Source organism: Monodelphis domestica, chromosome 7, assembly GCF_027887165.1.
Source record: "Monodelphis domestica isolate mMonDom1 chromosome 7, mMonDom1.pri, whole genome shotgun sequence".
Taxonomy (NCBI): domain Eukaryota; kingdom Metazoa; phylum Chordata; class Mammalia; order Didelphimorphia; family Didelphidae; genus Monodelphis; species Monodelphis domestica.
In genome coordinates, this window is record NC_077233.1 from 32430466 (window position 1) to 32446054 (window position 15589).

At 39.3% G+C, this 15589-nt stretch overlaps 1 protein-coding gene across 3 annotated transcripts in view; it reads right to left on the reverse strand.

Moving 5' to 3' along the window:
- FRMD4B (FERM domain containing 4B) overlaps positions 1–15589 on the reverse strand; it is a 395155-nt gene that overhangs the window by 184801 nt on the left and 194765 nt on the right. Inside the window, exon 1 of one of the 3 annotated variants that reach the window (XM_007500069.3) lies at positions 13932–14028. The exons of the other annotated variants lie outside the window; for them this stretch is intronic. The gene's annotated coding sequence lies outside the window, so the exon portion shown is untranslated. Of the gene's footprint in view, positions 1–13931; positions 14029–15589 lie in introns of those variants that run through there. 3 annotated transcript variants of the gene reach the window in all.

A 15589-nucleotide genomic window follows, 5' to 3' on the forward strand; every position in this document is an offset into this window, starting at 1 on the left:
ACTGGGCAGCATCCTGAGGGGAGGGCAGGGACTGGAAGCCCTCACTGGGGATGCCCAGGGGCACAGTCTCAGCTATATCCTCCTGAAGTGATCTGGGGCTGGGAGAGGGACTGCTAGTGGCTCTACTGTCTCAGGTCCAACTGGCTCAGTTCAGAGAGGCTCATGATTTCAGGGATGGCCCCATACCTGGCCTCAGCAACAGGCTCAGAAAACTGTCTAATAAGGTGAAGAGAGTCATAATTAGTAGTTGGATTATTCCACACAGTGGACAGAGCCTGGCACTTGGAACCAGGAAGACCTGGGCTAAGGAATTTTAAAGGGATGAGATAATATTTGATCTTGTAGTCAACAGGGAACCCTTGGAGCTGATTAAGTGTGGTTTGTCATGGTTAGACTGACTGATGCTTTAGGAAAAAGATCTTACCTCTGGCAATGCCTAGGCTAGTCTCAGACTCAGTTTCCTCATCTGGAAAGTAGAGATATTATGAAGATCAAATAAGAAAACAGAACTAAAACACCTGCATAAATGTTAGCTAGATATTATTGAACAAGGTGAATGGGGTCAAAATCTGTACTAGTGAAGGAGCTCTAGTTACTTAAATTCTCTTCATCTCAGTTGTTCTAATCTGTAAAATGAGGGCATGGATGTGGAGTCAGTAGACAACTTCTAAGGTCCTTTCCAGCTCAAAATCTCTGATTCTAAGTATAACAGATGGAGTTTGCCCTCTGTCTTTTTTTTTTAATGCTTACTTTCTGCCTTAGTAACAACTCTAAGACAAAAGGGCGAGGACTAGGCAATGGGGGTTAAATGAATTGTTTAGGGTCACCCAGCTAGGAAGTATCTGAGGCCAAATTTGAACCCAGGACCTCCTGACTCCAGGCTTTGCATTCTATCCAACCTAGCTGCCATACATAGATAGAGTGATAGATTGATAGAGAAATCAATAGATCAATAGATAGATGGATGGATAGATAAATAGACAGACAGATGGATGGATAGATGGATAGATATAGATAGAATTTAAAATGTATTTTCATAGTTATTTATGCTTTGTCTTACCCATTAGAATAAAAGTTCCTAGAAGAGAGGGACAGTTCTTGCTTTTGAATTCCTCAGTGCTTAGCACAGTACCTGGCAAATAGTAGGTGCTTAATAAATATTCATTGAATTGAAATTGAATTAAAAATCAGTTTTACAAATAGTCATTCATTGGAAGTACCTAAATGCCAGGCAAATCAGTCCACAAACATTCATTAGGTTCCTACTATATTCTGTGTTTAAGAGCTCAGGATACAAAGGCAAACATAGTCCCTGCCCTCAAGAAGCTTACATTCTCATGGCAGGGATGACACCTAAGTAAAGCCCCAGGTACTCTCAAGATATTGCAAATAGATGGAAGGCAATCTCATAGTAAATGGGATTAGGAGTGGGGATAGAACCATTTTCTGGTTCATTTGTGGGGGAGTGGGGGGAATAGTTCCTTCTTCAATATATTTTAAAGGTTCCATAACCTCATAGAGCTGGGGACTTTCTCCACTTTTCATTTTGTATCATTTTTGCTAATATTCACCCATGAATTCTTCCTAGATCTGCCCCCAGTGCTAGAGACCTTTCTCGGGACCTTTTCACTTTTGGTGGAGGTTAGTCCAGGAATCGGGCTATCCATCTGTCAGCTTTTGCTCTTGACATATAACCACCCACTTCCCCTTCCTCTTATACGTTTCCTGGACCTAATCTTTTATGTTACTCCATGCATGTAAGTCGTTGCTGACATCCTAGGCCCACCCAGCATCTCCCCATTGCCATTTGGATCACCAGCAGTTTTGATTCTGCAGAGATTTCACTCTTCTAGCATTAAAAAAACAAACAAAAAAAAACCTCAAGTAACATTTTATTTTTTCCTAATTACACATAAAATTGATGTTTTTGCATTCATTTTCTAACATTTTGGGTTCCAAATTTTCTCTCTTTCTCTCCTCCTTGAAATAGCAAGCAATTTGATAAAATTTATATTGGAGATTGGTACTGGCATTCCTGGAAGAATAGTTTTTCCAACTATTTCAGACATTCCTATTAAATCTCCCTCCACTGAGAACTAATATTTGTTGTTTGAAAAGTATTGAGGGGATATGTACTTAATTTGCATAATATTCAGGGCCTCATGGGAATGAAATAACAGAGAATCAGTCAATATGCATTAAATGTTTATGATATGATATTAATCCTAATAATATATTTAATATTTATATGAATTATCATAATAAGAATAATTATAACTCAACTGTATAATATATTATACTATTTACTACATAGACTATTATCATGTATAGTAGGTATTATATTATTACATATGACATATTTATTATATTATTAAATATTTCCTACGTGCCTGATACTGTGCTAAGTGTTGGGAATACAACACAAGAATCTCTTCCCTATAATATCCCACCATATGAGAGCCAACTTCAAACTTAGGCAGACCCTGTCTTGTATTCAAACACAGGTAGATGTGCAGTACTATATTCCTCTCTATCAATTATTAGCTCTCTCACTCTGGGACAGTTAGTAAACCTTTCAGCATCCCCAAGAATTCTCTAAAATTTTAATGGCAACAGATGAGTTGCCATTCTGTATTGGTGGAGAGAATTTCTTTTCTAGGTGTTTTTCAAATAGATGAAATGATAGATGCAGAAGCACCTCTCAAACCTCAAGCATCCCACTTTCCCCTCCTAACCCCCCCCCCAATCTAATGGGCACAGATAGACTCCATAACAATGGATAAAATGTAAAATAATTTACGATGACTCCAGAATTTTGCTATGTTGTTATTTATTCAGAAAATTGATAGGATCATCAATTTCAGAGATCATCTTGTCTAATTCTTTTGCTTTTACAGATTAGGAATTTGAGACCCTGAGAGGCAAAGCAAATTGCCCAGAACTGTCAAGAGCAGAGTTAGGCTTAGAACCTGAGTCTCAAGATAATAGGGTTAGAAGTGGAAAGTCTTCAGATACAATAATACAAATGTTTCATTTTTAAAGGCAGGGAAATTGAGGTCCAATTGGATTTTCCAAAGAACACAAAGGTTGGATTTGAAGCCTAGTCCTTAGACACAATCTCCAACGCTAAGAATTCTCTGAACTTATTGACTGACTTGTCAAACTGCCATTGTCTCCCCAAGAGGACTGCCATGTTGGGATCCAAGAAATGCAAAAATATTTACACTGGCCTGGGCCCCTCTTAGTCAAAAAGACTGGAACCATTGGCCAGACATTTTAAGACTAAAGCTGGGAGAATGGAACACTAACATCTAAACCCGAACCAGGAAGGATCATTAAATTAGTTTCTTCCACCAAGAGGTGAAGGCTATAGGAAGGATTAGGACCAAACAGAATCTCAAAACCCCTTGAGGAACAGAGCAGGGACATCAAGCAATACCTCGGCAAGTATTTATTAAAAAGAAAAAGAAGCAATGGTAGATAGATCTGATCAATTTGGAATCAGGAAATCTAGATTTGAATCTTATTTTAGACTCTTGTTCTATTATCTTGGGCAAATCACTGACCATTTCTTTCTCAGTTTTTCCATCTGAAAAACGGAGATAATAATGCCTACCTTGCAACATTATTGTGAGCTTCAAATAAAACCATGTCTATATAGTACTTTAGAAACCTTGAAGAACTATATTAATTTACTGTTAATGATAAAACACCCTCCTATTATATTCACTATATTCCAGGTCCTTCATTATTTCTGGGTATTTAAATTATTGTTCAAATTGTGTCTGACTCTTTGTGAACCCATTTGGGGTTTTCTTAGCAAAGATACTGCAGTGGTCTGCCATTTCCTTCTCTAGCTCATTTTACAGATGAGGAAATAGAGGCAAACAGGGTTAAGTGCCTTGCTCAGGGTCACAGAACTAGAAAGTATCTGAGGCTGGAGTTGAACTCAGCAAGATGAGTTTTCCTGATTCCAAGCCCAGTTTTCTGTCCATTCTTTCTATTCCAAGTCCAGTTTTCTATCCATTCTATCTACCCCAAGCCAGTTTTCTATCCACTTTATCCTAACTTCCTGGGGTATTTAAGTACAAAGAATAAAAAAGCACCTTCAAACTTAAGTTCAAATTTGGGCAAGTCACTTAATCCTGTTTGCCTCAGTTTCCTCATCTATGAAATGACCTAGAGCAGGAAATGGCAAACCACTCCAGTATCTCTGCCAAGAAAATCCCAAATGGGGTCATGAAAAGAGACAGAGATGACTGAACGGCAATAACCTGAAGGGAGCTGATATTTTAGTGGGGCAATAAAAAGAGTACATAAAATATACATACAGCATAAATATAACGCTAATTAGTATAAATATAGAGCAAATAGTTAAATTCGAGGTAGTTTGGGAGAGAAGGCATTAGCAATACGAAGGATCAGGAAAGACATGAAGTAGAAGATGGCACCTCAGCTGCATCTTCAAAACAGAAAAGGGCTCTATGAGGCCCAGGTAAGGAGAAGGGGCATTTCAGGCATGCACAATGGCCACTGCAAAGACAAAGAGGTGGAAGATGGAGAATGCCAGCATAGAGGGACTGGAAGAGGGAGAGAGATATGAAATGAGGCTAAAAAACCAGGCTGAGTAGCACTTCCAAATGTAAACAGAGAAGTTTCTATTTTATCCCGAGGCAGAAGGGTCTATAAATACCCAGCAGAGGGTTAGCTCTCCTTTATCTAGGGGTTATCACTGAGTTTGCTGAACACTGGGGGCTTTGGAACTATTTCCTTTCCTCTCTGCAAACTGCCTGTTGGTCATCTCCCCCTGAGGTCTTCAGGGCAACCTCAGACCAGGCATTCTTGACCCTTTTTTGTGTCATGGCTCCCATTGGTAGTCTGGATGCCATCTAGGGATCATGCTTTAAATGGCCCAAAATAAAATATCTACGATCACAAAGGAAGCCAATTAGTTCAAAAAACAGTTCATAGACACCAGGTTCTGAACCCCTGACCTGGAAGCATTTGGAAGCCACTGGAGTTGACTGAGATGGGCATTATTGGTTAAAAACAGAAAATGGCTTGGATTGGGAGCTATGGCCATTTAACAGGGAGATAAAATTTCTATAGTCCACTCCCACTGCCTCCCCCAGCCCTGCTTCATATGAATGCAGAAGCAGGATGACTCAATAATATTAAATTAATCTGAAGCAAACCAACAGGTTATCAGAACAGCCCTGGCCATTTCTTAGGTTCTTGTGTTCCAGAGAGCATCTGGAGGCTGTCCTTTGTTCCCCTGGGGGTGGCAGGGGCCACAGCTGCCAGCAACTGATCTGAATGGATAATTAAACTGGAACAGAATGCTAATTCTTAAATGAACAGAGGATCTTGGGGAATCAGCACCTCTCTCTTCTCTCAGGCCAAAAAGGTTTTTTAGTGTTATTGCAAGATGAGATAAAGAAAATGGAATGGGAAGAAATGCTCTCATCACATCTTTCTTTGGTCCACAGTTCTTGGTCTGTTAACGATGGGGCTCTCCTTCATTCTTAATGCTGTTCAATGGGATCGCAGAGCAAGGGTAGATTTTGCTGATGGCAATGTCTTGTTTCCCCCAAATCCACTGTAGCTGGTTCTCTGAGGTCTTGGGAGTTTTCTTGATCAGTCCCCAGAGAGCTGGTGGTAGCTCCAGTGGTTAAGTGTAGTAATTACTTTCCCAGGCACTGCTATAGCGACATAATTCTCCACTGAGTAAAAGAGAAAGTCCCAAGAGAGAGAGAGGGAAAAAAAAACACACCCATATCTCCTTGTTCAAGAAGCACCCAGAACTGTTGCTCAAGACACAGATACATTTCCCAGAAGAATATTATAAATAGCTATGGAGGGAGAGGTAAAATGATTCTCTCTGGTTCCAAAAGGCAGCATGGTGCAATGGCTGGAGGGTTGCAGTAAGAGTCTGGAGATTTGATCTTGTGGATCCTACCTTAGATACTACATTTGTGTGCATGGATAATCTCTTAGAACTTCAGTTTCTTCATCCGTAAAATGAGGACAATAATAGATGCATTATTTACTGGTGAGAAACATCCTTTGTCAACTTCTATAGAAAATGTTATTATTCTGAATATCTAACAAAGGATCAATATTCTGTCTATAAAGTCTTCTTTCTCCTTTAATAGACTATAAGTTCCATGAGGGCCAGGGCTGTTTCACTTTTTGTCTCCACCACCTAGAACAACACCTAGAACACATTTTGTTTAAAAAGCCAGCTCTGACTCTTTGAGACTCCATTTGGGGCAAAGATAATAGAATGTTGTTGTTTTTAATCCTTATCTTTTTAAGTATTACTTTTAAGACAGAAGAGTGGCAAGGGCTAAGGAATCAAGATGGAGTGAATTGCCCAGGGTCACACAGGGAGGAAGTGTCTGAGACCAGACTGGAGATTTGGAGAGGTTTGCCATTTCCTTCCCCAGCTTATTTACAAATGAGGAAAGGGAGGTAAACCGGGTTAAGTGACTTGTGTAGAGTTACAAAGCTAGTAAGTGTCTGAGGCCAGACTCAAACTCAAGAAGATAAGTCTTCTGGATGATAGATCCAGAACTCTGTCCATTGTGCAACCTAGCTGCCCTCCTAGATCACAATAGTAGACATTTAACATAAAATGTTTGGTGACAAATGCCAGTCTGTCAATTACTTTAGGTAAAGGACTGTCTAGGAGGGGTCTGTCTAAATACTATTTTATAAAATATCCACATTTCTTTTTTTAAAAATCTATTATATTAGAGATAGATATATAATTCATTCTTCAGTTATATTTTCTGATACTGATGAAGTCAGTCAAAAGCATGATTATCATCAGTGGATCTGATTCCCAAATGGTTTTGTGGCTCATTTTCCTTCCCATCTCCCATTCCCAGATCTCATTGCCAAATTTGTATTTGGAAACAGTCTTCATTTTATCTTATTAATTTGAAATCTTACCGAGGGACAGTGGAAGGATCCTTAACTCTGGAATTGGAAGACCTGGGTTCAAATTCCATCTCCAACCATTTACTCCCTATATAGGCTAGACATATAATCTCCCAGGGCTTCAGTTTCTTCATCTATTGAAATGCAGTTAGCATTGGCCTCTGAAATTCTTTTTAGCTCTAGATCTATTCTCCTATGACTAAGATACTGATTACAAATTTCAAAATTGTAATGGTCCTAGAAAATTCTTGGTTAGCTTCCCAATACGATGAACCTATTTTATTTTTTTGTGAATGTTCGAGGGCTTTAGTAGATGCACAATTTTGTGAGTGTAGGCACTCCACTCCACTGCTGTAGACTGAAACTCCTCTATATTCCCCCATTCTGTCCATTTCTAGCCCATAAATCCCACAAATCCTCTGTAGAAGATGACCCAATGTGCAGCAGCCCTTCTGCTTGTCCATTTCTTATTTCTCTATTAGCAGTGTTCCACTGAGATTGTTTATAGGCTGATGCCTACTCTTATTTTTTGGCTGGTCCATCTTTATGACCTTATGGTCTTTTGATAATGTCTTTTATGTTATTTCTCAAACAGGAGTCATTATTAATAATATGGTACAGATATCAACCGGGAAATGGTCAACAAGTTATGGTACACAACTATAATAGAATACTATTATTCCATAAGAAATTATGAGCAGGATGATTTCAGAAAAACCTGGAAAGACTTACATGAATTGATGCAAAGTGAAGTGAGCAGAACCAGGACAACACTGAACACAGCCTCAGCGATATTGTTTGATTAACAAGTGTGAATTCTCAGCTATTTCTCAGCAATAAAAGCATCCAAGATAATCCCAAAGAAAGAACTGATGAAGTCTGTTTCATTATCTTTCATTTTTTTGGCTCAAGATCTCTTCCACAAAATGACCAATATGGAAAACTGTTTTACATGATTGCATATGTAAAATCTACATCCTATTGCTTACTGTCTCAGGGTGTGGGGAAGTGAGGAAGAGTGGGAGAGAGGGAGAGAATTTGGAATTCAAAATAAGAATGAATGTTCAAAATAATTTTAAAATGTCGTTGTGGAGAAAAATAAAATATTATTTAAGAATCATATGGTATAGACCATTTATGTTCACTATTTATCATTCTACTGCCGTTTGAGTTGCAATCTTAATTTTGCCGAGATTGTAGTGTTCTGTGATTTACAGCTGTACAGAATCGCTGAGAGAATATTGGAGCTGAGTTTATTGTTACTGGCTGGGACTGATGGCAGGATAACAAGAATCTCAGAGCTAGAATCTTTTTATAGGACCATATCTCATTAGACTCACAGATTCAGAGCTGGAAAGGTGAGAGGCCATCTAGTCCAACCCTCTGCCCTCCCCCCCACTCATTTTATAGAAAAGAGAACCAGAGGACTGATCGATCTGTCAAAGTCACAAATGTAAAAAGCATCAGAGTCAGATCTGAACCCAAGTCCTTGGGTACCATAATTATTGCTGGTTTCATGTTGCTTCTCTTTGAACTAGTCTTGACTGAATAAAGCTTGTACATTCCACTGCTAGGGTAATATGTGATTTTAGTGCTGAAAGCAGTGATTTAATGTAATCCTTTATTGACTAAAGTCACATGATTAAAAATCTAGGGCTGTGACTGGCACATAGTGGGCACCTAATAAATATTTTTTTAAATTTTTCATTCTTTTAAACCCTTGCCTTGGAACCAATCCTAGAGTGGTAAAGGCTAGGCAGTGGGGGTTAAGTGACTTGCCCAGGGTCACATAGCTAGGAAGTGTCTGGGGTCAGATTTGAACCTAGGACCTCCTATCTCTAGGCTTGGCTCTCAATCCATTGAGCCACCCAGCTGTCCGCTTAATAAATGTTTATTAACTGTCTTACTGACTGAAAGGGACCCTAAGGCTAAGTTAGTTCAAATTTTGGATTTTACATGTGTGAAGCAGATCTAGAAAATGGACTCAGGTTGCCAAAGATCATATAGAAAGTGGTAGATTTTCTTCCTTCCTTGCTTCCTTGCTTCCTTGTTTCCTTCCTTCCTTCCTTCCTTCCTTCCTTCCTTCCTTCCTTCCTTCCTTCCTTCCTTCCTTCCATTCCATGCTGCCACTTTTTGCAGTTTATATAGTAAGAAAGAACAATCATTGCATAAGGGAAGTTGTATATGGGTCTCCTTTGGTACCACCTCAATGGGCTCATGGAGTTCTTTCAAAACAAATGTTATTAAAGAATAAACGGGGAGGCAGAAACCAAGCAGGGAACCACAAAAAAGCCTTTGCCATCATGCTTTAGGTAGTTTTCTATTAAAGGGAGAATCTCCCCTAGGAATGAAGAAGGCCCTCCATGCTCTCTCCATCTTCCTGCATCTCTTTTCTTTGGAGACAAGCTATTTGACTATCCTTGATCTATTTCTCTAAAGCTGTAAGTCACATGTGCCACTTTTCTCGTGCCAGGCTGCATCTGCACTTCAGAAAAAAACATCTTTCATTTTTAAACCTCTGTAGCCTGTCTACAGGCATCTTGAACGGAGGCTTAATTGCAACTGTGCAGAATTGGTTTTTTGGGCATGAGGCAGTGCAAGACTTGAATTGTGAGTCTGAGACCAGGTTTCTGCCAAGATAATTTGGTGGCATTTTTATGTTCTAAAAATATGTTCAAAGTAAGAGGGAATAAAGCCATGACTTATTTGATCTCTCATAGTACAACATTGCTTTTGATTAGCTTCCTTACATGAGGTGGGTATTTTTTCTCCCATCCTATCCTCCATCAGCCAGTACTTGTCCCTTGCAAGTTGTTGCAAGAGGACACTGGATTTAATTTGTAGAAGGACCCAGTTCAGAAAAGCATCTTTCACATTTCTATGGCAAGGTGTAGCCATAAATAAACTTTTATGCTACATGAAGTGGTGGCAACATGGATAAAGTCAGATACTGAAATGAATTCACTGTGGAGGCAATGAATAGAGTTAGTTCTTCTGGGACCCGGAGCAACGGACTGAGTTTTAGTCCTAGCTCTGCTGCTAAGAATCTGTGTGACCTTGGGGAAGCCAAGATCAGCCTTCTGGATCACCTGTGATTCTAAAATTCTTTGATATTGGCCCCATCTAGGAATGCTTCTTATTCAGCTGGCTTTTGATAACTAAATTAATTCCCTTTCACTTCAATTAGAGCATTCACAAAAACTATAATATAATATAATTGGTCAAGGAACATTCATTCATTCATTCATTCATTATGTGCTTACTATGTGTCAGGAACTGTGCTACACATGAGATGCAAAGAAAGCCAAAATCATATTTCTTTCTCTCTAGGAGCATGCATTCTAATAAGGGAGAGAACATGCAAATAACGTGGTATGTTATAGAATACACATTTATATCTAACTCATCTATCTATTGATCTGTCTAGTCTATCTATCTATCTATCTATCTATCTATCTATCTATCTATCTGTCTATCTGTCTCTGTCTGTCTGTCTATCTATCTATCTATCTATCTGTCTGTCTGTCTATCTGTCTGTGTATCTATCTATCTATCTATCTATCTATCTATCTATCTATCTATCTACCTATCTATCTCAGTTTGCCTATTATGCACCTATCCATCCATCCGTCTCTCTCTATCCATCTATCGATACATCTCTATCAGTCTGCCTAACCTTCCTTCCATCCATCCATCCATCCATCCATCCATCCATCCATCCATCTCTCTCTTTATGTCAGTCTGCCTATCTCTTTCCCCACCCTCTCTCCCTTCTTTTCTCTCTCTCTCTCTCTCTCTCTCTCTCTCTCTCTCTCTCTCTCTCTCTCTCTCTCTCTCTCTCTCTCTCTCTCTCTCTCTCCCTCTCTCCCTTCATCCTTCTCTCTCTCTCTCACATATATATATATTCATATATATATTTATGACTATCTACTGAAGTGTGTTCCTGCAGGTATATGTGTAGTCAGAGAAGATGAAAGATAATAGGAAGGGGAAAGCATTAGCAGCCGGGGGCACCAGAAAAGGCCTCCTGCAAACCATAAGATTTAGCTAATTGTTGGATCACAGAATATTATCCAAAATACTATTTTCTATAGACCTGAAGTATCTAAGCCTACAAAATATTGCCAGTTGTAGCCACAATTGCTTTTGTGTTTATCCCCTCTTCAACATTCATCAGTTATTATTCTTGTTCAGCCTTCATCATCTTTCTCCAAGACTATTTTTTTAACCCTTACCTTCCATCTTAGAATCAATACTGTGTATTGGTGCCAAGGCAGAAGAGCAGTGAGGGCTAAGCAATGCGGGGGGGGGGGGTTGAGTGACTTGTTCAGGGTCATATAGCTGGGAAGTGTCTGAGGCCAGATTTGAAGCCAACTTCACATCTGTCACTCTATCCCACTGTATGAAATAGAAGAAGTAAACTGAAAGGAAACTATTTCTTCTTGTGACAGTGAAGTTCTACCTAGCTGCCTCTTCAAACTTTATTTCTAAAATTAAAGTCTTATTGATCTTTTGTTTTTACATTGCCTAAATTTCCCCTTTTCTCCCCTTTAAACCCTTAACTTCCATTTTAGGATAAATACTGTATATTGGTTCTAAGGCAGAAGAGTAGTATGAGCTAGGCAATGGGGGTTAAGTGACTTGCCCAGGGTCACACAGCTAGGAACTTTCTGAGGTCATATTTGAACCCAGGACCTCCCATCTCTGGGTCTGACTCTCAATCCCCTGAGCCACCCATCTGCCCCTCCATTTGTATCACTCTTTATTACTCTCTCTAAGAGCCATCCCATACAGCAAATAATTTTTTTTAAAGAAAAAGACGACTAGAAAAAAATCAACATAATTAAATGCTGATAATAATGATGGTGATGGATAGCATTTATATAGTGCTTTAACATTTACAAAGTGCTTTACAAAGGTCATTAATACATTTAAAAATCTGAAAATATGCTTTGCAAGCTTTAAAATGCTCAGAGCTATTATTACTATTACAACACGGATAAATCACAGAATGGATCTTTTCTAATAATGAATAATAGCTAATGTAGTCTCTTATATACAGTATTAATTTAATCAAGGCATATTATAAACAATCCCTGTCCAAAAGGCTTTATGTATTGGCATTCCAGGGTGATCACATTACAAGGTAGTTGTATCTAGCAGGGAAGGAACCTCAAGCTAAACATCGTGGAGGTAGGGGGTCAGTATCTCTCACCCCCATGCTGTTCTATGAGCCAGGGAGCTGCCTTGTCAGAGGATCTTGGGAATCAGAGATCATAAACTGGAAGATTCCTTAAAGGCCATATAATTCAATGATTTCATTTTATAGCGGAGACCCAGAGAGATTGAGTAATTTACCCAAAGTCGCACAGCTGTCAAGTGAAAAGTCCGAATTTGAACTCAAGTCCTAGTTTAAATTCATTGAGCTTTCTCTGGTGCCTCCTCTGTGATAATATCATGTTGCCATGATAGCTACATCTAGAGATCTCTTTTCCCCTGCACGACTTCTCACATTAAAATGGTCACACAGATATGAAGTATCAATTAAGGAGCAAGCTGGCATCTGAACCTCAGCCCTCTGCCTGAAAACCCAGCTCTCTTCCCTGGGTGCCACAGGATTCCAGTATTTTTGATTTTCTTCTTCTTTTCTCAAGCCCTATCCACTTCCTCTGCAGACTTCCTTCTTTCCCCAAGGGCTTTCCAGGCTCTTCTATGAGACAACTTCCTTTGTTTTCTGGTGTTTCCCCAGATTCTCCCATCCACTTAAAACCCTTCTCTCACTTCTAACAGCTACCTACCAAGAAAACACAAAAGACAGATGAAATCTGGCTCATTTACTTATTTTTCTTTAAACCCTTACCTTCCATTTTAGAATCCATACTGTGGGTGGGTTCCAAGGCAGAAGAGTGGTAAGGGCTAGGCAATGGGGGTGAAGTGACTTGCCCAGGGTCACACAACTGGGAAGTGTCTGAGGCCAAACTCAAACCCAGGACTTTCTGCCTCAAGGGCTGGCTCTCCATCCACTGAGCTACCTCGCTGCCCTGCTTGAGTTTACTTATAGTCATTTTACAAGGAAGAATTAAGAATTACCCTTAAGATAATAATAATAATAAATTATTACTTTTTATTTTTATTTATTATAATACTTGTTATATATAATATAAAATGTATAATATATTTTATACAATTTATTTATTATAATAATTGATACTAATAAAGCAATCTCTGACAACAGGTCATTTCCCAATTACATACAGTGTGAGCACAAAAGTAAATTCCCCTGCTTCTTTCTCAAAGTAAAACAGAGGCTTCCATCAAAAGATGCTTTCTAAAAGGCTGCTAATGAGTTCTGGGATGCCCCCCGCCCCAGCTATGCTTCCACGTAGCTCTGAAAACACATAAGGGCAAAGACGACTTGCTGATGAGCGATTTAATAAGGACACGTAGAAAGCCCGTTGTTTTGCTCATTACTGCCCAGTTTCCCACACCACTCCCAACAGCTGGATGTGTACCTTTCCCAAATCCAGAGTAACAAAGCTGATCAAACAATCTTTGGGGCTTTAAAAGCATAATTAAGTCGCTTTTCAAGACAAGAGGAAAAACCCAACAGTAATGGGACAGAATCCCCAGATGCTAAATTAGAATGAACAAAGTGGGTGAAGACAGCATTGAAGACAATGCCAGGAAAACTAGCAGGAGGGTAGATAGCAAGCAGACCCCCCTCTCCCCTTTTCATTACTCTGTGGGGCATCCGAGTCTTCAAAAGTTGGAACCTTTCTAAAATGCTAAAGAAGGAGAATCGGTCCAGTTGGTCCAGAGGGAACCAAGAAAACAGCGCTTTCTTGCACATCGCCTTCAGACTCTCCCTCTTTAATAACCAAGTTCTGCCTTGTTTCTGCTGCAGTATTTTAAGGCGAGAAAATAGCAATCCTCTTCCCATCCTCTTGTTACTAGTAAGAAAGATGAGAAAAAAAAATTGCTCTTACCTCCAGATCACGGACTCTACTCGTTTAAAAGGGCGGAAGCCAAACTAAGGGACAAAGGACGCATGCTTTAAGCAGTTGCATTTTCTCCAAATGAGAACTGGTGGAAGTAGGGACAGGCAAACGCTGACTCTTTCCGTTGCCATATAATCTCAAGGAAATGACCCAACACAGCTTGTCCCTTTGATTACAGATTCAGGAACAAGAACTTTTCGACATGAGTCAAGAGACCCATGGAAAGTCTTTGAATCTTTCTTTCAGGCAACTAAAGATGTTAGGAATGTCCCTCTAAGACCAGGGGTGAAATAGAATCCATTAAAAACAAAACAAAAACAAAAACACCTTCGACCATTTCAGGAACCTTCCATTATTCAGTGGTAAGCTCTGCTTATGGTTCAAATCATGCCTCTGTCTCTTTGGGCAAATTACTTAACCTCATTCATAAAAAAAAAAAAAAGATGGAGTTGGAATAGGGGACTTTGGGGTCCTTTCCAGCTCTATGATTCCATTACCCTAAAATTTAGCTATTCCTTTCCTAGATAAAAGGAGTTTCTAATCCACTGGTAAAAAGTTCAACTTGAAGCAGAGTAGGGAACTAGGAGAGGCGCTATTTTTTGGAAAGTCACTGTTTTCCATTTGTCTCATACTTCTAAACTAGGATGGTGAAGGTCCTCAAGGTCATGACATATAAGGATCAGATGAGGGGAATAGGAATGTTGGGGGCATCTAGGTGGCTCAGTGGATTGAGAGCCAGTCCCAGAAATGGGAGGTCCTGGGTTCAAGTCTGGACTCAGGTATTTCCTAGCTGTTTGACCCTAGGCAAGTCACTTGACCCCCATTGACTAGCCCTTATAACTCTCCTTCCTTGGAATCAATACAAAGTATTTTTCAATACATTGTATATATAGTTCAATACATAGTATAGATGGAAGGTAAGGGTTTTTTAGTTGAAAAAATTTATTTAATGAATTGATTTAGAACAATTTTCCATGGTTACATGATTCACATTCTTTCCCTCCCCTTCTCCCATAATCAAGAAGTTCCTCTGGGTTTTACATGTGTCATTGATCAATATGTATTTCCATATTATTAATATTTGCACTAGGATGATCATTTAGAGTCTACATCCCCAATCATATCCCCCTCGACCCATGTGATCAAGCAGTTGTTTTTCTTCTGAGTTTCTACTCTAAGACTTTAAAAAAAAATGGGTATGGTTAAATCAGAGAAGAGAACATTAGTGGGGATATATGATAACCATCTTCAAATATTGGAAGAGCTGACACCTGGAAGAAAGACTAGATCTGTTCTGTTTGACTCTGGGGGAGAACCAAAAGAGTAGATGTTCTTAAAGAAAAGTTTACAAATCTGGCTTCAGCCACTTCCCAGCTGTGTGACCCTGGGCAAGTCACTTGACCCCCATTGCCTAGCCCTTACCACTCTTCTGCCTTGGAGCCAATACACAGTATTGACTCCAAGACGGAAAGTAAGGGTTTAAAAAAAAAAAGAAAAGTTTAAAGCTTTTGTTTGCAATAAATTGATATTTGCCATTTTAGAAATTAAAATATCTCCATGAAAATTATTGTGAAAATAGTTTTGGTCCCATAGACCTTTCGAAACACTCCTAAGGACCTGCACAGATTCACAGGTCATGCTTTGAG